This window comes from Oryzias latipes, chromosome 21 (genome assembly GCF_002234675.1).
Source record: "Oryzias latipes chromosome 21, ASM223467v1".
NCBI classification, from domain to species: domain Eukaryota; kingdom Metazoa; phylum Chordata; class Actinopteri; order Beloniformes; family Adrianichthyidae; genus Oryzias; species Oryzias latipes.
Window position 1 is genome coordinate 26,555,672 of NC_019879.2, and position 24,094 is coordinate 26,579,765.

The 24,094-nt window shown below is 41.8% G+C and overlaps 1 protein-coding gene across 1 annotated transcript in view; it reads right to left on the reverse strand.

Moving 5' to 3' along the window:
* adarb1 (adenosine deaminase, RNA specific B1) overlaps positions 1–22,461 on the reverse strand; it is a 130,336-nt gene extending 107,875 nt beyond the window's left edge. The window contains exon 1 of the mRNA XM_023951137.1: positions 22,295–22,461. The gene's annotated coding sequence lies outside the window, so the exon portion shown is untranslated. The remainder of the gene's footprint in view (positions 1–22,294) is intronic.
* Positions 22,462–24,094: the final 1,633 nt, after the last annotated feature.

Below are 24,094 nucleotides of genomic sequence, written 5' to 3' on the forward strand. Positions count from 1 at the left end.
AGTTAAAGAGTTCACTGATGTTATTTTACTTAAGAACCAATGAATAAATACCCTTTTGAAATAAATCTAAAAAGGAAGGTTTATATTTCATATTATTATGGCCAAATTATAGAATTTGTTACTGATCATCAACAATTCCTTTTAAATAATTAAAAGCTAAGAACAATTTTGAGGCATTTTCATAAACCCACTGTGATAATCTTTTGATCTATAAGGGTTCCCAGTGGTCTTTTCATTATATTCTTATTATTATGAAATCAGAAAAGCTGTGTCGTTTTCTAGGAGGGCGGTAACGGTGGCGACATTGACACCCCCCACCGCCCGTTGCTGAGAGCTCTGTTTTGCTATCTTACAGCCTTTCACAACCCCAACCTAACATAACCAATGAGATAATAATGGTAACTGATATTGGAGCTATCCAGCCGTACAGTTTTAAGCGAGACTCAGAATGGAGTGGACCAGGGAGCTGGTGGCCTGCCCATTGTCTTTTTTACGGCAGAAATACGTTTTTATACTAACGGCATGTTTTTGTTTTGTTTGTTGAAAAACTCAGACATGCAATTTTGAGCTTATGAATATGAAATTAAATTGCACAAATATCATGCAGTCAACAGTTCTTTTTCAATATCTAAGAGCTTAAAGCAATCTTTCGATATATTGATATTGTGAACCACTTTTACCTGCTTTGGTCTGCACCATTGTTCTGCGAAGTAGTTCTTTAATTTCTGGCTGTTCTCATTCTGTTCTCAGAATAAAAATGAATTATTTTAAGTGGCATGCACAGAAGAGCTGCCATCTGCCCCACTAATCCCAAGCAAACCAGCTCTGTTGAGAGGGCCATCCCTTACTTTCACATGGTCTCTCGTGCGCTGCCATTCTTGCTGTGCGTGTGCAAGTGTTGATCTGGGTCAGCAGGCTTTGCTAACTAATGACAATCACCCTTTCAAAAGCATTTTTCAGTGAACGCTGCCCTCAAGTAATGAGGATTACGCAAGCGTTGTTTTGCCTCGTCATAGACATGCAGCATCAACAGCAAAATGTAAAAAAACAATAAAGATTACATCAAACATGTTTTTCACATTACATATTTTACTCCTTTTACAGTTCTTTTTTTTACATAAAATGCATCAAAAACATGAAAAAAGTTGAGTAGAAAAACCCTAATGGTTGCATTTCTGTTAAAACTTTATGAATAATTTAGCAAAAAAGGAGAACAAAACAAACAAAAATCACTTGTTCAGCCAATTTCCGAACCTCCCCTTTTCACATGTCAGAGTCTTTTAAAGCTTTAGAACAGGTGAAGTTATTAAAATGTAAATGCTTAATGGATTCTGGCTTGTAGATTGAGGTTTTTATTACCTCTGTAAATCAATAAGCACAGAAATGACTCCTTTTCTCCCAACCTGGTAAATTAATGGTTTAATATTCACTGAATTCCCAGAAGGTAATTTAAGACCAACAGTTCAACAAAAAAAAAAGACACAACAGCCTAATCAAATATTGCAGCTCAAGATGTTGATGGAAATTGAAGACGTTTTTGCTCAAAGACAGAAAAAAAGCTGCTAATGAAAAGCTCAGCGCCATGCCAGGAAAATGTGAAAGTGCAAGAGGAGGACTCACACCTGCCCTGCGACAGCAGAGCATCCATATTTAGGCTCATCCTTCATCGCCATGTGGCTTGAGTGGCAGACCATGTCAAGAGGGGGAAAAAAATGCTGCTCCGAGGGAGTCAACTGGATGGGAACTGTGTCGCTCTCACAAAAGGAGAAAAGGATTGTGCAACTTGTTTTTACATCACATTGAAAGCCCTCATTTTTGTCTTTGTGCTCCTCATGAAGTTCTGCTCAACTGAAACTGCTCCTACTCCAGCAAATCAATGTTATGCACCAAACCTCTGCCTCTCTGTGCTTGAACCAGAGGAGCAGCACTCCAATTTTCGGGTTCTGCAGACACTTGCAGTTTTAGCCTGCATGGCTTTTAAAAATCTCTTAAACTCTTTTTTTCCTTGTCCTGCTGCATTGTGAGCTTTGGTACCTCTCAGAAACAGGAGTTTTGGTGCCTGGGTAGTACGTTTGGTTTGTGTGGGAGCTCACCTGTACTCAGGTGTGGACCAATTCACTGAATTTTCACTTGCAGATGAACCTTGAGGTGGTTTAGTGCAATGTGAATGCAAAACCCAGGTTCACCTACCTCCCAAATTTAAACTCGTATTTAAAAAAAAAATTTTTTTTTACTCCAGCTGTATACTGCTTTAGCCAGTTTAGCCACTAGATCTGAACCGTATGTAACACCATTGAACCAAATTGTGGGGAGCATGAATCGTTGCTTCATGTTCACGTTGAAAATGTCAAACATGTACGTTGTTCTAAACCTATGAAATATTTGTTATTTGTTGTTTAATTACATTACACCAGATTTTATACAAACCAACTGCAAGCTTTATCGTCATTGCTACTTTCTAACTAGCAAAAAAAAAAAAAAGAATCCTATATTTATTTTATTTTTTGTTGTTTTGTAATAAACCTATTATATCGAACCAAAACAAAACCGTGACCGAAAAAAATTGAGGTCTGACCCAAACAGTAGGAAAAGTGATCTGTTGCATCCCTACTTGTTGTTCACCTTCACTGCATATCAAGTGTCGTCACAGCGAATCAGCTTTCACTGAACTCTATATTTAGTTTAGCGGAACAATTCTACGATGAGCGCTCTTCCTGACACAACCCTGCATTTTACCCGGACTGGGGACCGGCACAGGGAAACCCAGACCCGGGCCCCCTTGTGGCTACATAGGAAGGCAATAGCGTGAAAGGTCTAAACTGTTACATCCCTAGTATGAACCCAAAAACTTCAATACTAAAGCCAATACATAAACCCCAAATGTTATTTTGGTTCCTGATCAATAGCTTTCTCTATACAGATTTCTAGAAATACCTTAAACAAAATTACATCCAAAATTACTTTAGAAAGTTTGGTCTTGTTAACACTGCTTAGAGAGACTTGTCGCTTAAACCAACAGACAACAAAAACGATATTGTTTAGCTGAACATTGCTTGAATCAAGTGTACTGCCTTTACAAGCCCAACGACATAGACAATAGGATTCTGTTAGGTATTCAAATTTCAGTCTTCCACTTTCGGCTTCTCCCATCAGGGGTCGCCACAGCGAACAAGTCGCATGGTAAATTTGGCAATGTTTTACGCCGGATGCCCTTCCTGACGCAACCTTCTCAAACCGGGCTTGGAACCGGCAGAGGTAGAGAAGGGAACAGGGAGCAGCCCGGAGTCGAACCCGGGTTTCACGGACGGAAGGCGCCGCAAACCAGCACGAGCTAAACTGGCTCCCCCGGGTATTCAAATTTCAGTATAAAAATGAAAACTATTCATTCAATACTTCAAAATTCTGAACCCTTTGAGGGTTGGGGTCACAGGTTCACGGGGTTGTTGGAGCCAACCCAGCTACTGAAGGGCAAAGGCGGAACTCCCTGGACAGTTGCCAGTCTGTTCCAGAGCAACATAGAGGCACACAACAACACATTCACTCCTAAAGGGCAATTCAGAGCCACCAAATATCCTATGAAGCATGTTTTTAGACTGCGGGAGGAAACCAAAGGGCCCCGACATAACCCACACATGCACGGAGAGAACATGCAAACTCCACACAGAAAATAACCCAGCTGGGATTTGAACATGGACCTTCTTGCTGTGAGGTCAGTGCTAACCCCTACTCCGCCGTGCAGCCCTGCACTTGACAGCATCAGGTCAGGTGCAGATTGACTAAATTCAAAGGGCATTCAGTGCAGGATAGTGATACTGGTTTCACTTTTCTTGGGTGAAGAAATGCTGACGAATGTCACACCTTCACTTGAGTGGGTTTTCTTTCAAACTGCACTTTTTAGAGCAGAACATTTACCTGAAAACATCGAGAAGTTAGAGCAGCTACTCTGGTGAGAGGATGTTTGCCCAAAGGACAACAACTATGAAAAGTAAAAATAAAAACAGCCCAAAGAAGAAAACACTGCTAGTCCTCTGAGCATCACATATTTATCAGAGCCTGCAACCTCCGTCGTTCCACATCTGAGACATTTTACAACCTTACCTTGACTCCAGCTTCTCTGAATTTGCACTATGAGCTTTGTTTCCCACTGGGAATGCACAGCGCTCATGTCTTCTACTTGAATCAATTCCTTCATTCACTGGATAGTCCGTCTGCTTTTACATTTCAGCACCAGACTTTACTTCGCAGGGAAGTGAGAGGTTTTGTTTGTTTGGTTCCCATCAGAGCAACCCCATGCTTCTGCTGAGAAGAGTCGGATTTTGTTCAATTTGTATCTTTTGGGCACTTTTGGAGTCAGAGATAATAGATTAACCCTTCAACAGTGGAGCGTTGGCTTCAGTGTGCACTGATATGCTATACTTTACAGTAGTAAAGCAATCAACATAATTCTGATTCTGGCGTGGAGAACAGCAACTTAGCGGCACAAAGCAGAAGCTGTTGGAATCACGTCATTTACAAGTACGTTTGTTACATTAACAGACGAAGAGTTACAGTAAATCACAGGGAGTCACAAGAGACAGCAGTGTTAACAGTCTTTTGACTACCGTAACTCTTCAACCGTTGATGCAATTAGCATAACTCCAGTTGATTCTGACGCAGAGAAAAGCGGCCTTACACGAGCCAGTTTCCATTAACTAAGAAATTGTGCAAATTGGATAATTAATTTGCCTAATGGAGACACAACAGTATAGAGAGAAAAAAAAACTCACATTTGTCGGGAAAAAAAGTTTTTCCGTTTGGAAGGGGTGGGTTTTTAAGGTGTACCAAAATTGAAACTGCAATGGAAACACTTTTTTCCGAATGAAATGAGTCATATGACCAACAACGGGATACCACGCTGCACAGAGGTCCCAAAGCTCATCGAAAGTTGAGCTTTTTCACAGCTCCTCTGTAAAATCACCAACCACCATTTCCCAAAATGGTTTCCTCCGTAGCTCCTCCCACGTGTTAGGAGCTCGCTGCTCCATGGCCTGAATAAGACACCAATGTCTGCTTTGATAGATGATGATGAGCGCTATTGCCGTGGCAGAAATTTGAATGGATTTGGTGTAAATCCAAGTATTGTTCACATCCGTCACCGTGTCTTTGAATGACTTATTGCGTGAGATGGTTTGTGTTAATTTACATAATTATGGAAATGGTGCCATTTTGAAATTTTGTTTTTTTAACATTTCTAGAGTTTCGATCAAGTTGTGCGCATATGTGTAATGGAAACGCAGCTACACATATGCAACACCTCACAATAGTGAGATCCAATCAATGCAAATCAGCCGAACAAAGCGACTTTGCGCCATTATACACTTTACATTACTTATACATTCCTTCGCGGCACAAAGCCCAAATTAAAAGCCACTTTTTCTCCACGTCAGAATCAGCTGATTCATCACTGAAAAAGTCAAAGATTTACAGTATGTCGAAGAGCGTATTATTGTGATGTCATCTCCTGTGTTAATGGGGTTAAAATATTTCCTTCCAACTAGGCCCGCACAATAAATCGCAAATGTACCGTTATCACGATATCAAGCTGTGTAATATGCATATCGTAAAAGGCAGCAAAAATCGCATTAAATTTTTACTTTAAAAAAGTATTTAGCAAATCCAAAAAACCCCTTTATGCATTTGACCAATCAGATGGAGCCCTTTTATGTTAGATGTTCATCTCCTGTGTAGACGAGGGTTGTTTGGAGTATAATTTGAGTTATGTTGACTTGTATTTAGATTAAACTGCAGTGAAATAGAATTTACGTTTTTGGTTGTTTTGCTATTTGTTCATATATCGCAAGTGATATAGTCATCGCATTATTGATCACTAGCATAGCATATCGCAAGTTTTCCTCATATCATGCAGCCCTACTTACAACGTCTACAGATTTTATTCATTTCCTTCTTTGGTTTAGCTAATTGCAAACAATTCCAAGCCTTTCTTTATCCACTCTGTAGAAAAATAAATACATAAATCTCTATCAACTTGGGTTGTTATAAGCAAATTTATAAGCAAACAAGCTTTTTCATTCAATTTAACATCACAATATGATTAATTGTGTATTTTTGACTCGGTAATTTCTTTAAATATTCATATTTTAAGAATTGTTTTTGGTTTCATTTGGTGGCCTGCTCATCTTTACTTTCTGCCAAACCCTTGGACATCCGTTTCCTTGCCTGTAAGACAGATCTCTGGCCTTCAAAACTGAAAAGTTTGATTCTAACCTCAAAATAACTGGCCCCAGCTGTGCTTGAATGTGAGCAAAAATCTGGTTCAGTAAAAACAAAGAAAACGTCTTTGACTGTTGCTGACACAAAACAACGTTTCTCCAAAAACACTGTTTTTTAATGCATAGAACAAAGCTAACGTCGACTGTGTTCAAATGGGTCAAAGAGTCACAGAATCAATTTTTGAAATTACCAGCATGAGTTTTATTCGTTCAAAATCAATTTTTCCTCTTCCACTGTTGAGTCAAATCAAAATCTGGGTTGGGAACTGGCAAATGACCTAAAGCTGGGGCATGTAAAGTCAGAGAACAGGCCATTCTGATGAGATGTGCGGGATTTTCTCACACCAGACAACAAACAATACCATCATTATCCTTGGAAAATGCAGTCTGCATGCTGAACAGATTTCCACCAAGTTGTCTAATTGCTCTCAGACTTGTTTTTAGAATGAAACCCTTTGGAAAATAATTTTGATTGCCTTCTATAAAGCGATGTGGCAGCTTCTTTGTGGTTTTTTAAAACATGATACCACTAGCTGTTAATGCAGTAAAGCGTCCTTGTACGTACGGCAAAGTGAAAGTTGTTTTCAAAAACATGAAGCTCTTTTGCAACTTCTTTACAAGCGCGAACACAAATTGCCTAGGGGTAAAGCAAATCCTGACCTGTTTTAAAAAAACAAAGGGATCAAATTAAAATGTTCCCATTGAGTGAGCAGAGAACAAAAATATGCCCCCATGGATCAGCAGCACCTGCCAGCCCCCCAGTTCCCTGAAATCCACGTCCAGCTTCAGACCGGGAAGAGCGTGGAGGGTACAGAGTTTATCTATCGATCAGCACAGCTGTCACACTGATGGACCGCTCGATACCAAAGGCCTCTTTAAAGCAGCCGTTTCCCAATCGCTGTTTAGCCAACCTGTCTCAGCATGACAGACATCAAAACAAAGGTTTCGCTGGGTTTGGTTTTTCTAAGGCAAATGAAATGATTGATCATAATAGTTATCATAATAGTTACTGAAAAAAAAACATTTTCCCTAATAAACTGTATGTTTTCTTTCTATTTTATCGCAGTCACTTGTGCTTCGACCTCTTCCTGCAGTGTAGAATACCCTACGTGCATCTGTAAGTTCATCAACGAGAGATCCAGATGTGTTACTTCTACTTTCTTTGTTAGCACTCCTAATTTTCATGAGTGTAAGGAGGGGCATGTGGCTAAACGTGAGCAGGATTTCACCTAGTCATTCAAATGTTCGCAAAACAAGCTTGTGGGCAGAAGATTTACCGTCAAAGCGTGTGTTCTATAAAAACAGGGAGAAAGGAGGGCTTATTAAAACAAGAAGAGTTTTCACAGCTAATGCAGTGGGCTGCATTATTGATGGTTTCCTCTAATCCACAGAAGAACACGTGTGATCATGACACAGCGCATGGTTTGAGGGGAAGGTACGCACGCCCAGTGAACTTTTATGATGTCGACCTTTGGGTGGATGTTAGTCGGAGGCATATGCTCCATCGGCGTGCTCAAGACGGCGTTGGAAAAACACAGAGCGACTTTTCACGAACTTGGCAGGAGACTGTGGCCGTGCCCTCGGGCATTGTGGCTTTGGCTCTGGTACAGAGGAGATCTAAAAGCTTCTACAAAGACTATGACAGGTACTCTTCTTTCAAAAGTACAAGCATCTGGGTAATATGAAGAACAGGAATGTCCGCTGAGAACGCTTTCCAATCATTTTAGGTGAACTTAATACTGAGTGAAGTGACAGAAAACCTCAAACAAATCTGGAAAGAAGTCAAGTAAAACTTCCCATCAAAAATAATTAATTGTCTTAGACCTTTTCCATTAGCTAGCTATGGGTATACATTGCACATGTGGTAATGTCACTATTTTACAGTCAACTTCTGGATGGATGAGCAAGTTCCCTCTGGGTTAATAAAGTACTCTCCATCTATCTATCTATCTATCTATCTATCTATCTATCTATCTATCTATCTATCTATCTAACTTCTACGTTCTTCTTTAATTGGAGTTAGAAAAAACGTTTTTTTTTACTTGAATGTTGTGTTGATTATTAGATCATTTTCCAACACTAAAGATCTTACGTTGGCCAAGAGGATCCTGACTTTACATTTTTACCAGAATTCACCAGAATCTTTGAAAATGACTCAAATTGTGTTTAAAAACTTGTTCCGAGAACACATAATAGAGAATTCTGCTTCTTGTGGCTGAGAAACAGAATTAAACTGGTTAAAACTTGTTCTTCTGTCATTTTGTTGCATATTTTTAGAGCCAATATAAAAATAAAAATGTATACTGGAGTTAATCAAAAACAAACAGTATGTATTTGTTATCAATTATTATTATTCATAATATAAATAATTATTGTTCATTGAACGTCACCCACTGAAAGTTCAACCGGCTTAACTTTTTCACGCTGAATCGCAGCAACGCAGCATTGTGACCAATCAGGGACTCGGCCTTGGCAGTGATGTGTGGGTGGCGTGTGCTTCAAAACACGTTAAGTACAGGCCATTGTAAACACGATCATGAAGGAGACATTAATAATTGCAGTTTGTGTCCGGTGACATCGTTGACTAATCATTGACAGCCCTACATCCATCCATCCATTTATTTTCTGAACGCTCTGAGTCCCGTTCAGGGTCACTTGGGCGAAGGCAGGGTTCACCGTGGACAAGTCCCAGTCTGTTAAAGGGCCTAATTCTAATTATTTTGTAATAAAAAGACAACTAAAGATCCAGATTTCAGAAGATATCTGAAAATTTGCTTTAAAAAGAAATTAAAAGTTTCACAAAAATACTTTTAACCAACTCTAACAGTACAAGAAGCTTATAAAAAAGGTTTTAGTCAGACAGTTAAGGTCAAGTATGCAAGTAACATTAGTGAATAGGCATACATCTTTAGTGGTATCAACATTTTTTTCTGCTTCAAAAAAAGAAAAGTGTTAAAAGTGCACATTTGCAAATCAGCCCGTTCATTCGCACAGACCAGTAATGTGGCTGAAACAGAGCCTGCAGCCATGAGCGCCAGCAGAGAGCCTGAGCATTCTGCCCCATAAGCTTCCACCAGCTGGGGTTAGAGAGCGCAAACAAACACTCGGACTTGCTCACAGAACAAAAACAGTTGGCTTCACACGATTCTGCCGCTTAATCTTTTTTTTTCACATCACAAAAAAAAACATGCAATGGTGAACAGCATTAGAGGAAACGCTCCCTCATCACATCATCCAAGAGACCATAAGAAAGAGTAGTGCAATGTTTCCAGCTCAGCAGGATTTGACTAACACAAGCTGTTTAAGGTTCAGTATTTATCTCAGTAACAATCAATATACTTCAAATGTGGAAGACCTGAGGAGCATTTTTGTCCGTGAAGGGTCAAAGTTCTGGCGTGGAAGCTGACACATAGGACCGTATGGCGTTCACGCTCTGATGCTAACCACGTCTGGCATGTGCATTAGTTCTTCTGTTTCAGGAACTGGTGAAAAGAAAGTCACAAAAACGCTGAAGATCACCTGGAGCTGTCTGTGCCCTCATAACACCTCCTCTCTAAAGGTTACCATCTTCCCCAAAAAGGAGACTTATCCTCTGTTTTGCTGCAATGTGAGTTGCAGGCTTGGTGGCGGTGGGCTGGATGAATAATGGCTACAACCTGAAGCTCTCTTGCTCGCTGTAATTTGGGGACAGGGGTGATGGAGCAGCGGTGATGCTGCCCCCGTCAGCGCAGAGGAGAATGTCATGCAAAAGCGCAACATCATCCATCCTCGGAGGCTGCATCATGCTTTGGGAAACGTGCTCATCGCTGCCTGCAGGAGGCTGCAACTCTCTGCTTTAAAGATCCACTCAGATGAAAATGAGGTGTTTGGTGTTTTTGACATGTTCTTGTGGCTTTTTTGATGATGGAGGAAATAGATTAAGTAAATTGATATTATTTACGAGTATTTCTTAATTCAATTCGCTGTGGGTTGGGTGTGAGAGAGGGTGTGAGGGGCTGTAAGAGTGTAAACGGATGGATGCCGGGAAGAAGGGACAGGCTTGCTTCGCATCAACGGTCCCACCAACAACTCAGAAGCGAATTTCTGATGAACTATTACTGCTCTGCAGAGACGTCGAGAAAACACCACGGGGATTTTGATTTTGCCTAAAAACTGTATAACGGTAATTTAAAAGACCACTGGGAACGTTTTGACAATTCATCATGGGACTTTGTTTAAAGTGGAACTATGGAGAAATGTTTTTTTTTTGTTTGTTTTTTAATCTGGATGTACTTTTTGCCTGGATTCTGAGCCAGATGGTCAGAAACCCACTCCACCCACACCCTGGTATTAATGCAGCTTTTGCCTAAACTCTGCATTGTTTTAACTTCAGACAACTCAACGTGGGTGGAATGGGTCGTGTGGCTCCGTGTGAAACCACAGACGGAAACAGGGCGGAGTGCTCGGTTTGTATTGCACAAGTTAGTGAAGCATTCCTGGTGCAGAGGTGTGAGATGAACGAGTAAAGGCTTCGGAGCTCAGAAACGGACCAGGAGAGCCTAAATCCAAACTGTCAGCATGCTTGGATTTGTAAATCATGGGCACAGATAAGCCATCCATATGCACAGATGGAAAATGCTGCTTTGTGATTGGCAAATCCGGCCTGTAGATTTAGGAGCACATGGATTTCCACCTGAGAGATTAGTGAAAGAGTTCAGCAACATTTATTACAGTCAGGTCTGCAAGTGAAACAAAACTGCTCCTAGCCAAGTTTCTTGTTTATTGTACGAATTTAGGAAATCTTAAACCTGAAAAACTGATCAAATGTAAATCATCCCATCTGCTAGATCAGGGGTCCCCAACATCCGGGTCACTTGGTACTGCACAGAAAGAATAACTTACATTATTTCCACTCTACTATCAGAGGATTTTTTATTTTGGAAAACAACCTGAGTCTCTCCTCCACATCGGTCTCTGACTCACTCTTGATGCATTTCAAGATGCTCTCCTCTGTCACGTGTCTTACCTACATCTGCTACCTTCTTAAAGCAGCTGCTTCGGACGGTAACATAATACACAACTGGTAAAGTGAAACCCTCAAGCCAAAGTAAGCGTCTTTGGAAAGTTCCGTTAAGTAAAAGAGGCAGTGAGGAAACACAAGAAGAGCCTTCAGATTCAGATAAAGCTGCATTTAACAGAAAAAAAGAACTGGAGTCTTTACTAAAAATGTGGATTTTTTGCCATAGTTGTGTCCGTTGATCTAATGAAGACGATGCTAAGAAAATAGCAGGTTTTATTTTGGTCGCGTCGTTTGATTTTGTTGCATTTATCTGCCGAACATTAAAGGCCATTATGTGAAAATATCAGATGTAAAACCAGTAAATGGTTAAAAATTAAAACTATAAAAAGATTTGGGACCAGTCTTAAGATGATTGAGAGATCAAACATCAATCAGTTCCTCAAGAGCTTCCAGAGAGATTTATGATTGTTGCAGCACAAAAAGCCTGAAGCTCCAACCGCTTTTCTAAAATGTTGCGATAAAAGTTGCAATATTTATCAATAATAATTATCCACTCAAGGGTGTAGAATAATAAAAAGGGTTTAATAGCGAAATCCAAATTCATTCCCTAACCCTCTGGCTCCTCCTTACTGCCCCGATTGTGGGGGCATTTGGAGCTCTAGTGGTGTCACAACTTGTTTTTTTAAGTGAAGCCGTAGCGACTTAGGGCTGGTTATCCCTCCACCGGTAGGGTGATCCATGTCGCACTTGTGACGCAAAGAACATACATGTGGGTGTCCTCTGAAGCACCGAAGTTTACATTTAAATGTACCGGTAAGTATTAACTTTTGGTTTTGCATGAAAGTTTTTAAAATAGATGTTATGTATTTTCCAAGCGCTGGCAGCTACTTTCCAACGTAGATGACCGGTGACTTTTGATGACGTCATACAGATTTAAAGACAATATTTTTTTTCATATCTCTCTGCTTGGAGGGCTAAGGGTAGGGAGAAGCCGTAGGGGTAGGGAATGAATTCGGATTCGGTCTTTATCAGGCATGTCGGTATAAAGAGGCACGGATGTTTGATTGGTTTCACTTATGTTTCAGTTTGAGCCTCTGAACTTGATTGGTGGAAAAAGGTTTGATGGTGGAACTTACAGTACAACAATTGGCCAAAATTAAAGCAAAGCTGCATTGATTGGACAAAGTTACCGTGTTGAGCAAAGCGTGAGAAAATGGAATGAATTCAACGGAATTGGTCAGCAACATCGCATAGTCCTGTAAGGAGTGAAATTCATAAACAGCAAACAATTTTAGTGAGACAATAACACAGTACTTAAGCAAAACTCCTCAGACCATTTTTGTTTTATTACTTTTATACGCAAAAAAACAGGATTAATGGAGGATCTACCAACTTTTATGTGCGTTTGTGAGGCAAAGCTTTTTCTCACGCAGACACTGACAGGGAGGGGCCTTAATTCCTGCTCCAGCCACCAACTCTACAGTGGCACGGCAGAACTTCGCCTCACAGCTTTGTTCAAACCATCATTATATTTGTGCAAAACACCATGGCTAAATTTATCCCCTTGACTCTTTGCTTACTAGTGGTTTCGCAGAACGGTCTGCAATTTAAATTCAAAATAGTAACCACAACTGACAAATAAAGTTATGCTAATATTAATCTTATTTTATCCCACCAAGTTGAAGCCTCTGCAACAGTCTCTTTGAGTCTGACACGGCACATAATTAGCAACAGTGCCCTTAAGCAAATATGAAGCGGTATGATTGAGTTGTACAGTCTGATTTATTGATTGACCTCTCCTTGTATGTGAAGAACAACAAAATCAATTCTGGTTCTAATTTAAGCCAGTTAATGACATGAAATGGAAAACGGTAAGGCATTCCAGGCCTCTACAGGCTATAAATAAAATAGGGTTCGGGCATATAGGCCATGTTGGAACAATCAAGACTGGATTATAACAATCTTAAATGGTTTGGAATGAATCCGATTTTGAACAGTCGTATTTATTAGTTTAGTTTGCTTTCTTGTTCTTGATTCAGTTTAACGCCACAAGAGAACCTGGGTTGAGAGTTAGAACTTTTCTAAATAATCGGAAATAAAATATTTGGATGTTGGGAAAGCTCAGGTCATTTGTTGTTTGCAGAAACATGCAATGGATACAGTAGTTTTCTGTGCAGCCATGTGAGAAAAAATTGAACAAGCTGGTAGAGAAAGAAGGTTTTACCAGGGATGACTCTGGAACTGGAAGTTGGGATACGGATCTGATTTGTGATTTAGGGTCAGTCGTTTTTTCTTTAGGGCCATTGTTTTATGCAGAATTCACCTTTTGGCAAACCCCTTCAGGTACTCCCCCTACAGGCGGTTTGGCAGAGATTATTCCTGCCACAACCCTGAATTTTATCCGGACTGGGAACCGGCACAGGCGGACCCAGACTACATATGTGGTCACTCAGTAGCACAAACGGTATTGGAGGAAGTTCATCAAAACACTGATTTCTCATGTGCCAGTCCTGCACTTTACCAACTAAGCTAGTTAATAATATGAAAGGAGGTTGATTAGTTGTCTACTGCTCCTCCCAGCCGCAAGGCACAGTCTGACTACTTACCCAAGACAAGGTTTTTAATGTCTTGACAATATTCAGTCTCTGTGTTAAATCCATGAGAATTCCTCACCATTATGAGCATATCTACAGGTTTTAAGTATTTTGTTGAGCAGACAGTGAAACGGAAATGGAAAACGCCCTTTTTCGCCATGTTTGGGTGGGATTTGTCTTGATCCTAATGGCCTCACATTCTCTGTTTTGTTTTTTAATTTGATCAATGGAATTATTGGTCAAAATCATTACGTTCTCCGTCACATTTTCTTCTCACGGCACAAACGGTTCCTGGATCCAGGGGAAAGTGCTGTGGCACCCCCTCTGCCATTGACCAGAACAATCATAGCTACTAAACAGTCTGTACTTTGCAGCCAGATAAGACCATCAGATTTCTGTTTTCTTTTTTTTGATGAAGATAAATTTCATTTTTAAATTATGTCCTAAATAAGGGGTATATGTTAAAAACAAAGTCAAACACAATTATTGAAAAAGTCCCACTCTAACCACTCAGCAAACCAAAATAGCCTTTTTCCACTTCAGAACCTCTCTGGGTTCAAATCTTACAGATAAAAATTCTTCCTACCTGCAGAATTCATAAGTGCTCTCCCCTCCAAACGGTTAATTTTATTTTACGACAGACTTCTTCTAATGAACAGAAGAGCGATGTCAACAATTTTCTGATTACTTCAGCCCAAATAAGGTTGGATCGAGAGAAAGAAAGAGTCAAGTAAGGACATGTGGAGGATGCACACGTTGGTCACATTATGCAGACTTGCACACACCGTAACTGCTTTCTCACATCCTGCCAGGGTTTTCAAAGCATCTCCCAACACAACAGTGCTGCCCTAGATTCCAGCTGAATCGGTGCAAAACAGGAAGGCTGTGGGAAATAAGAAGCATACTTTGGGGGAAAAAGGAGAAACCCGAGTAGTTTTCAGGGATATGGATGTAATTAGGGCGCAAACAGCACAAGGGTGGATGGCTCTGAAATGTGTAATGAGATTAATGACAATGAGGCTCGACTCTACCACATGTAAAGGCAAATATAAACCCAGTATCCCATATAGGACTCTTGTAAACACAGCAGTTGAAAAAAACGGTCTCATTTAGAATTGGGTCAGTGGTTTGAATAGCTGTACATGTAAACATGGGCAATGGGCTTGTTGTCCTTCTGATTACTCTATTTTTCTCTCATCCACATCCCATATTTAATCCTTAATTAGAGTAAAAATGCTGGTGGTCTGGATGTTCAACAGAGATTTAAAACCCATTCCAGTGAAAATGGTGGTTTTAAAATGTTCTTGTGGCATGTTTCTAAAGGGGCACACATATATTAATATTACTGCACTTCTGAGTATTTCTCTATTCAAACATTGTGAATGATTAGCAGATGGAAAAAAAAAACGTTTCCGCATCCACTTGTAGATGAGAAGATCCATGCACGTCTACGTTTTCCTCGTCTGAGCTGGAATCTGGCTGAAAACTTTACGGCTGGAAAGCTGCAATACTGCTCACCCTTTTTGTTGCCCCGCTAATGTTAGGTTGGGGTGTGAGGGGCTGTAAGCTAGCTGGAGAGCATTTAAGCGGATACCTTTCAGCAACAGGAAGAGGAAGGAGGGCAGGTATTCCTCCACGCCAAGTCAGAGACAAGCTTTGAATGAACTCCTGCTGCTCTGCAGGAACTAAGTCCTAGAAAACGTCACGTTCTTTGATTTAGGCTAAAATGGCATAATCTTAATAAAAAGACCACGGGGAGCGCTTTGAGAATATAACAACGATGATTGGAGTGGGACTTCAATTTTTACAATTTAATGTTGCTGCTCTGTAACTTTTTTGAGTTTGGTTCGAACAGGTTTCATAAAAATGACCCTAATCCTCTAGACAAAAGCTGTTACAGGCATGCGAATACACAGATCCCCGATTCAAGGTCTTTAGAAATGTACTCAATGTAATTATAGCAATATAATAAGAATATAATAAACTGGAATCTGTATTTTTTTAGTAGAGGAAAAAGAGACTTAAGTTCAGTTTACTGAAATAAATGATTAAAAACTGGTTTTGTAGTAAATATAGTGGCAAATTTGAATAAAAAATATAATATTCAAAAAGGAATGTTACGAAAACCCTGTGATGTCATATGACAGTCTGCAATCATAGTAATATAGCAACATTCCTGCAAAACATTCACCCAAAACTGAATTAAAGCCAGTTTGGCGAACGCTTTTGTCAGTTTAAATTGAAAGGACCATCTTCTTGTCATTTATCAGTGTAGGCAGCTAAAATGTGGAGAACATTTTCAGGATTTGTTGTTAAATGGTCCAAAACAACAATGATGTTTACGTCTTTTGTTTACTGCTGAAGTTAACCCGGAAGTCACAGAGAAAAACTTTAGAGTTAGGCGTTGCTTAAAGCGATAAATACCATGTCTTTATTTCAAAGTCTTTGGACGGGAGCGGCCGAAAGTCAAAGACGGCGACAAAATAACACACAATTTATCTGTGCGTTTTAGATTAAAGGATTAATCTTGTATTGCTCTGCATCTGCTCTGATGCAACTTTTCCAAACACCATATCTCACGGGGGCAAAAGCTAAACCATACTTATCTACTTAAAAAATCTATCCATACTCTGTGTGTTGCTGAAGCACATCTTCTTAGTTCCTCTTTCTGGGAAAAAGTCCTAGCATTCCTTCAAATGAAGTTGTGCGTGCTCTGCTGCGACGAGATGAAGGTAATGTTCCCGCTCACGTTTATGCCAGACTCAGGGAGGGGGGGGAAAGGGAGCCAGTAATTTTTTATTTTTACATCCAACTGGCTGCTGGAGTGTTTTGGCTCAATCTCTATGTTTTAAAGGGGATAATAACCCAAACGGTTTAATTTTAGCTTGACCTGATTACACAATATTCTTTCAAAAATGAAGATCTCTGTCACAGCGAAATTCTAACCATCCTCAGATACAACTTCTTTAATAGTTTTCCGAGTTTTTTGTTGTTTTTTTTAAAAAAGATTTTCACCAAAGTGTGTTCTCGTCTGGGACACAGAAGCAAAGTCCCTCTGTGCCCCCATACTAGTTTATTATTCAAAAGTAATCAAAGAGCGAAAGAAAAATGACTAAAATCTCTCATCTTTATAGTTTTTCTCCTGATTTTCTTTAATTTTTGTGCTTTCTAACAAGGTTGTAGTGTGAAGTTATTATATGAATTAGATTAACCATTTGTTGCTGTGTTCCTTTTTTTTAACATGATCTTGCTATTCCCTCATTTTTTTCCAAGATATTTTTTTCTGTACTGCAACTCATTCAAGTAATAAACTGGCCAATCAGACGCCTCAATCAAACGTTCAAAACATTAGATTGATAGGTTCTCTAGAAGGGGGCGTGGACTTCGGTAGCAAAGTTCACACCGCCCTCTGCAATGCGCTTTCAAGAGACCACTTCCAGTGAAAAGCCTATGTAAACAAGACGTTTCGGGCTTCCAGGTTCAAACATTTCGCGTTCAGGGTGTCGCCACACAAGTCCGTTTTTCGGCTCTACATTTGAATTGCACAGCCGTAGAACATGCTTTAAAGGTGAAACCAGGTCACACTTTGACCAACTACTTTCTGCGGCCCCCCAGCAAAGCTTGATTGTTGTTGAGAGTTTGTGCGCTTCACTTCTTCCACCCTCTCTTCCCCATCCTCCACCATGTTAGCTGACATTAATCAAAAGTGGAACCACAGTCGGCACATTTGTGGGACTCCTTATCCAAAACACACAACTGTTTTTCGCTCAAAAAAAGGCCAAAACGAAAAATGTTGTTTTAAAAGATAAACTTTTAATCATAGATCTGCATCTCCAGAACCCATTAGAACCCAGCAGAACTCAGCAGAACCCAGCAGAAGGGTCTTCAGGTGAGAGTCCCAGCACAGAGCTGTGAGAGTTTGTGGAGCATGCGGAAGCCACAGAGGAATAGTGTGGATGCAGGTGCACAACCTGTCAAAGTGGAGTCAGGTTACCAGTCAGCCATGAACACAGCTGGTGTTCGGCATGAGCAGCTGGTAAAAAATAAATAAAATAAAAACACAGTTCACCTTGGATTCTATGGTTTTAGCCAGCAAACGGCTCATCTGTAAGAAGAAGAAGAAGAAGAAGCAGCGAAATGAACCATGCATGTACGCTTGGAGGATGAAGAAATACTTTCCAGATTTGAATTGTTGATCATTAAATAACTCAAATGTTTGCCACATGCGGGGGGGCGGCCTGTACGGATGCTGTATGTTCTTAGGCTTTGAGAAGAACGGCTAAAATCCCACTCCGATCATCTTTTTTTTTTATCCATTTCAAAACCCTTCCCAGTGGTCTTTTATTTATGATTAAGCCATTTTTAGCCAGAATCAAATCTCTTTTTTTAGGGGTTTATTCAGACAGGACACATTTGGTCCGCTTAAAGTGAACCAGAGTTTGTTTCCCTCGACAATCTGGAACAAATTGTTAGTCTGAATACACCGAAGTGGGATCAGGAAACGCTCTTTCAGGACTTAAACAAGACCAAATTGAGCAGACAATAGCTGCGTTTACATGGACAAAAGTAATAGGAAAGAGCGCCTGATCAGAAGAAAAATGCGTCATGTAAACACGCCGCTTGGAATACTCTTCCCCGATCAGACTCGTTCAGATCGAGATAGGTGGGTTACGCCGATTGTTTATCCGATCGTGTTGCATGTAGACAGTTCATTCCGTGTGTCACTACTGCTCTGGTTTAACGTCATGCATAGACGGTGCGGTGCGTCAGAGAAAGCTTTGGAGCTCAAACAGGACCGGCCGGCTACTCCGTGCGAGTGAACCGTGTCTGTGAGCAGAGCAGCCGGACTTATAGGTTTGTGTTTGCGGACAGGAGGGGTGTGAGCTATTCAAGGCAGAAATGCCGCTCAGTCCTTAGAAACCGTTCAAACAATCATGTGGAATTGTGTTTCCAGTCGTGTCCCGACAATATAAAGGCTGATGTTATTCCCACATGTTTACGTGCAGCCAAGATGTAGATTGCAGCATTTCCCAAATAAATTCTGTGGTCATCAAACAAGGCTAATGTTGTTAGCCTTTTCCTAACCTTTCTTCCAGCTCCGTTCTTCCACAAAAAAAAAGCACTGACCACACGGATTAAAAATAAAATGATGAGCAAACAGGCGCTTCGTAATATTCATAACAGTAATAAAAGCACGTTTGGAAGATAATCTCGTATCTTACCGAGCTGCTGCATAAATGTCTATGACAACTCAGTTTGTTTACAACGGGACTCATTTCCTCTTCCGGTATTTTCAACACTACTGCGCATGCCGAAAGGATTTATTCCGACTGAAAGTGAGACCATGTGAACGTTTGTTATAAACGGAAAAAGTTTTCCTGGGCCCACGTACACGGTTGTTTTCTAATCCGACCATTGATCCGATCAAGATACTTTGCGCATGTAACCGCGGCTACTGTCCGGAACAAATGCTTTTTCTAGTCTGAATACACCCTAAGACATAGTTTCTGTAGAGCGGCAGAAGCTCACTAAAAAATTCCCCTCTGTCTTGTGGGTGGGACTGTAGTTGTGGAGCAAGCCCGCTGCCTCTTCCCGTCACCTATAACTGAGAACTCCTTGTTTACACTCCGTCCGCTAGCTTACAGCCCCTCACGGTCCAACCTAACCTCAACAGTGCAACAAAAATGGCAATAATGCAGCCGTACGGCTTGGAGAAAAAGACGCACATGGATCTAGTCGTCTACAAGTGGATGCAGAGGAATGGAGCCGGGGGCCTGTGGCTCGTCCTGGGGTTTTTTTACATCACAAATTCGTTTTTTAAACAGCTTTTTTTTCTCTGCTCCTGATTGACTACAATTTGGATTAAAAGAAATACTCAGAATGCCATTTAACTTTAATTTTCTCCATCATCAGAAAAATGCCAAAGTATGTATAAAACACCATTTCCATTTTTAAGAGAATGGAAAGACACCAGCAGACAAAGTCCTCAAGTGGATGGAGTCAAAGATACAGATTACACGGCATTCTTCACAGAGACGTTGCACAAGACGCCAAAACTCACGAGAGCAGACGCAGAAAATCCAAACACGGTTAGAAACAAGGGGAATCACTCGTTTAGCTGTTTGAAAGCTGCTTTTCAGTCCTGAAGATAAAAACAAAAACAAAATGAGAGCGTATATGTCCTCCATGAGGGCGTCAATCGTGATTTTTTTTCAGAGTGCTGTCCTTCCCTGCAGTCATAGACACTGGGTCGCTCTTTATGTGCCAGTCCCCCCCCCCCACCCCCCCAGTTATTGATCGTCACCCAGTTAATCCACTTACTCGCTCTTCCTTTTTCCACATCGACTCCAAATGCAAAAACCCAGCACACACATTCATGGGTCTGCTGTTAAAAAAGTTCTTGTGGTAGATGGGTCCAGGTATTCCTGGGAGCCCCCATGACCCCCCCAACAACACTTTTGTGCCACGTGTGCCATGATACTCCAGCAATTAGCAATCAGGAGGCGACTACGGCGCAATCGCTCATTCATGAAAGTCATTCTCAGACTAGCCTCTTTGGAAATTGGAAATAGATCTACTTTCTGCCCCCCCCCACCCCCCACCCCCCTGCAAAACCACCAGAACATTCAGAGCGCTGCAGCGCATATTTGCAAACCCCCAAAGCGTGCAAAGTGAGCGGATCACCATCCAGCGTGGAATTATACAAGCCGAGTCTTACACAAGCCCTTCCAAACATCATGAGTATCTTCTCCGCCTCTGTATAAAGCCCGATGAATTTTAATCTCAACTCAGCAGACAGAAAAAGGCTGCTGATTGGCCAACACGACAGCCGATTGGTCACCTAAATCAACAACCGGCTGAGGAAACAGGATGCTTGGAGGTTCGCAGGAAAAGTTCCCAAGATAAAGTAAATAACACCGGAGCAGAAACGCGCTGCTGAATACGCTTTCAGACCCAAAATAAGGGAAGGAAATCCCCTTTGTAATTAGAGCGCCGCTATCAGGAGCAGCGTTTATCTCTCCGCAGACAGACCACGGCTTTTCCTTTACCGCTGCTGTCCGTAAAATTGTTCCCACAAAGCTGGAGCCCCTCTCTGGGATCGGTTTATCCTGATCGGACACACAAGACGGCGAGAGCTGCCACACGGTCATTTCATCCCATACACACCTTCACATATCCAAACGGCCGTCCCGGGAGGACACGTCTGCCCAGGAGTGGAGTTTGACAGCCGTTTGGATCGGGATTCACAAGAGCTGCAGTCTTTCATTTAAAGTCGGCTCACAGAAGCCCAGAATGTAACTGATCTTTCTCGAAATGCTCCAATCGAAGCCTTCAGTCTTGTGTTTCAGACACTAGTAGTTGGTGAGAGCTGTCTTTGTTTTTTGCAGCCTCTCTCGGTAAATGAGTCGAGCCCCTGTTGCTTTCTACCTCCTCATCAGCTCCAACCCCGAGGACAAGCTTTTTATAGTGCCCTGCATCCCCGTGACGGGCACCAGCATCAGGATTTACACAACGGTGCCCACGGGCTGGGGCAACATGCCGATCGATGCCAGAGGTTGGCAAGTGCACGCGGGACTGAGTGAAGGTGATGGACACCCCCTCTCCCCGTCGCCCAGGGCTCCCAAAACACAGGAGGCTGACTGAGAAGCTGAGGGTGGTCTGCTCCCGCGTGGACAGCTGCAGATCCTCCTCATCCTCCAGCCATTCATCCCATTCAAAGTCAGAACACAAAAGTGCAGTCGGCCCCTTTAAAACGCAGCTTTGCCAAGGTTGCCTGCACGGATTCAGCTGACTGCAGCAGCTGCATTTTGCTAAAACCTCCATTCCTCACTTCAACTCAGCAAATGAGCCTTTTTATGCTGTGGGCATGCAGTCAGCAGAAAGCTGCTGCTGCTGAGACTGAGGCTGTCACTCACTCCTGTGATGCTCCAGAGCTCCCAGTCCCACATTCGCACTTCAAACAATTAAGATCAAGTTGTGCACAGAGGTGCGCGTGCAGCTTTTTTGGCTTTTCTCTAAAGAAACATTGTCATCCTTAATAGATCTGGTGTGTTTGTGGAGACCCCACTTCTCGCTGCGCGTGAACGGCGTGTTCTCTCTCCCACGCTGCGCGTCTTTCTGCGCATTTTCCGCGCATACATGCGCCATATCACTGCGGCAGCAGCTAGCAGCGCTCTCTCGTGTCACGGTTCCGCCGTTAATTGAGCGAGCGCGTTGCGCACCCCCCCCCCCCCCCTCCCCTGCCCCCCAAGATGTACCGGAGGAGGGGGGGGGGGGTAAACAGCGGGACGCGTTCTTGTCAATGCCACAGTTTTGTGATGTCGCGAGGATTACCAGCCTTTTATTATATAAACACGACCGGAACCCACACAACGCATTAGCGTGTTTCACCTCCCGCAGCCACAGAATCTGACACCGTGACGGCTACTCACGGAGGGCAGGTCGGGATGTTCCGCGCGCGGGGAGCTGTTCTCGGCCGCCTCAAATAACAGGCGGCGGTCCGTTTTCCATCCGCGTCGTCGCTGCCGGTGGGGAAAGATGAACACAGGCTGAGAGCGGCTGTACGGTCGCATGCACTGCAGTGTCGGCCCCCTTCTTCGGCTACGAAGCTTGTTTTGTTGATGGTGACGGGAGTGCAGTTTTACTGACCCCTAGCGGTGCGGAGGGGTAGCCGCTTCAGAGCAGCCGGGCTCACTTCTCTGAGCATGCTCAGTCACCAGCAGAGGGATTTGTCGCCATCTGCTGGACAAATACGGAACTCATTTAAAGTTAAAAATAAAAATGGTGTTTGTAACATGTTCTTGTAGCATTTTCTTATGATGGAAGACACGTATAAAAAAATTAAGATTAAAGCTGTTTTTATGAGTATTTATTTATTCATATCGTGGAAAATCAGGAGCAGACTAAAAAGTGAAAAAGCTTGTAGTTGTAAGCAAACAAACCCTTGTAGACAATTTAAAGTTGAGTTGTAGAGTATCCCAAGTTGGTGGTAGGGTTATGGTATGGGCAGACAGAGGTTATGGATGAAAACCAACACAGATGCATTTAATTAATGGCATTCTGAATGCACAGAGATGTCGTAATGAGATCCTGAGGCCCACTCCAGCTCCTGCCAAAATCCAGCAACTCTGTGCAGTCATTGAAGAGGAGAGGACCTACATTCCACAGGCAACAATCAACAGCCTAATCAACTCTATGCAAAGGAAATTGTTGCACTGCATGAGGCTTATGATGGCCACGCCAGATACTGAACAGTTTTCCAATCAAACAAAATGGCATGTTTCAGAGTGGTATTTTACTGTGGCCAGTCTAAGGCTGTGTCCAAATTGGAGGGCTGCATTCTTCCTGTGCTGTATTTGAAGACTGCTTACGCCACAGCGCCGAAACAAATGCTGTCTAAGTTCAACGACTCCTTCAAATGCAGCCATTAAAAACAGCTTTCGGTTTGGTCTGGTGTATCCTTCTGTGCTGTCCATATCTCAAGATGCATTGCGGTCGAACCCGGAGATTTACTGACAACAATGGTGGACTGTGAAGCGGGACCCGCAGTTGGAGATAATCACCTCCAAGATTAAAGGTTGGATCAAATAAGCCAGGAAAATTTTGAGCTCCATGCCTGGTTCACTACTCTTAAGTGAGAATTCGGACACAGCTCAAATTTCATACTTTTCCACAAAATGACCACCAAGCCATAGATCCTGTGGCCATCCCATGATCATTTTTAAAAACATTCTTTACATATTTCCAGAAACATGTCTTTTGGTTTTCTTAGTGGATTTAAAACATTTTTTTGAGCCCCATAAAGAGATTTCTGGCCCCAGATATTTTTTTGGCTATTTCTCCTGCTGTGATGGTTCTTTCAATTTGTTAAAAATTCATTTTCATCAGATACTAGATTTTAGATTTTGAATATGAAATTATCACTCAAAGGCACAGTATGAAGGGAGAATTAAAAAAAAAAACAACCTGGTCCTTGCAGTCCAGGACTGCTGCAGGACAGAATAGTTAGTCCAACTATATCCGGGTGGCCAAAGTACAGTAATTAAGCCATTCTAACGGAAACACGGCAGGTTGTAGTTTGTCGGATGGACTCAAACTTCAAGAAAATACTGAAGCTGTATTCTTTATGTTAAGTGGCAGCTTGATATCAAACGGGCTTGTGGCTTTTGAACCGTTTGCAGCACTGGGTTTATAGATAACATAAAAACAGGCTAACAGGCTGATGCAAGCTT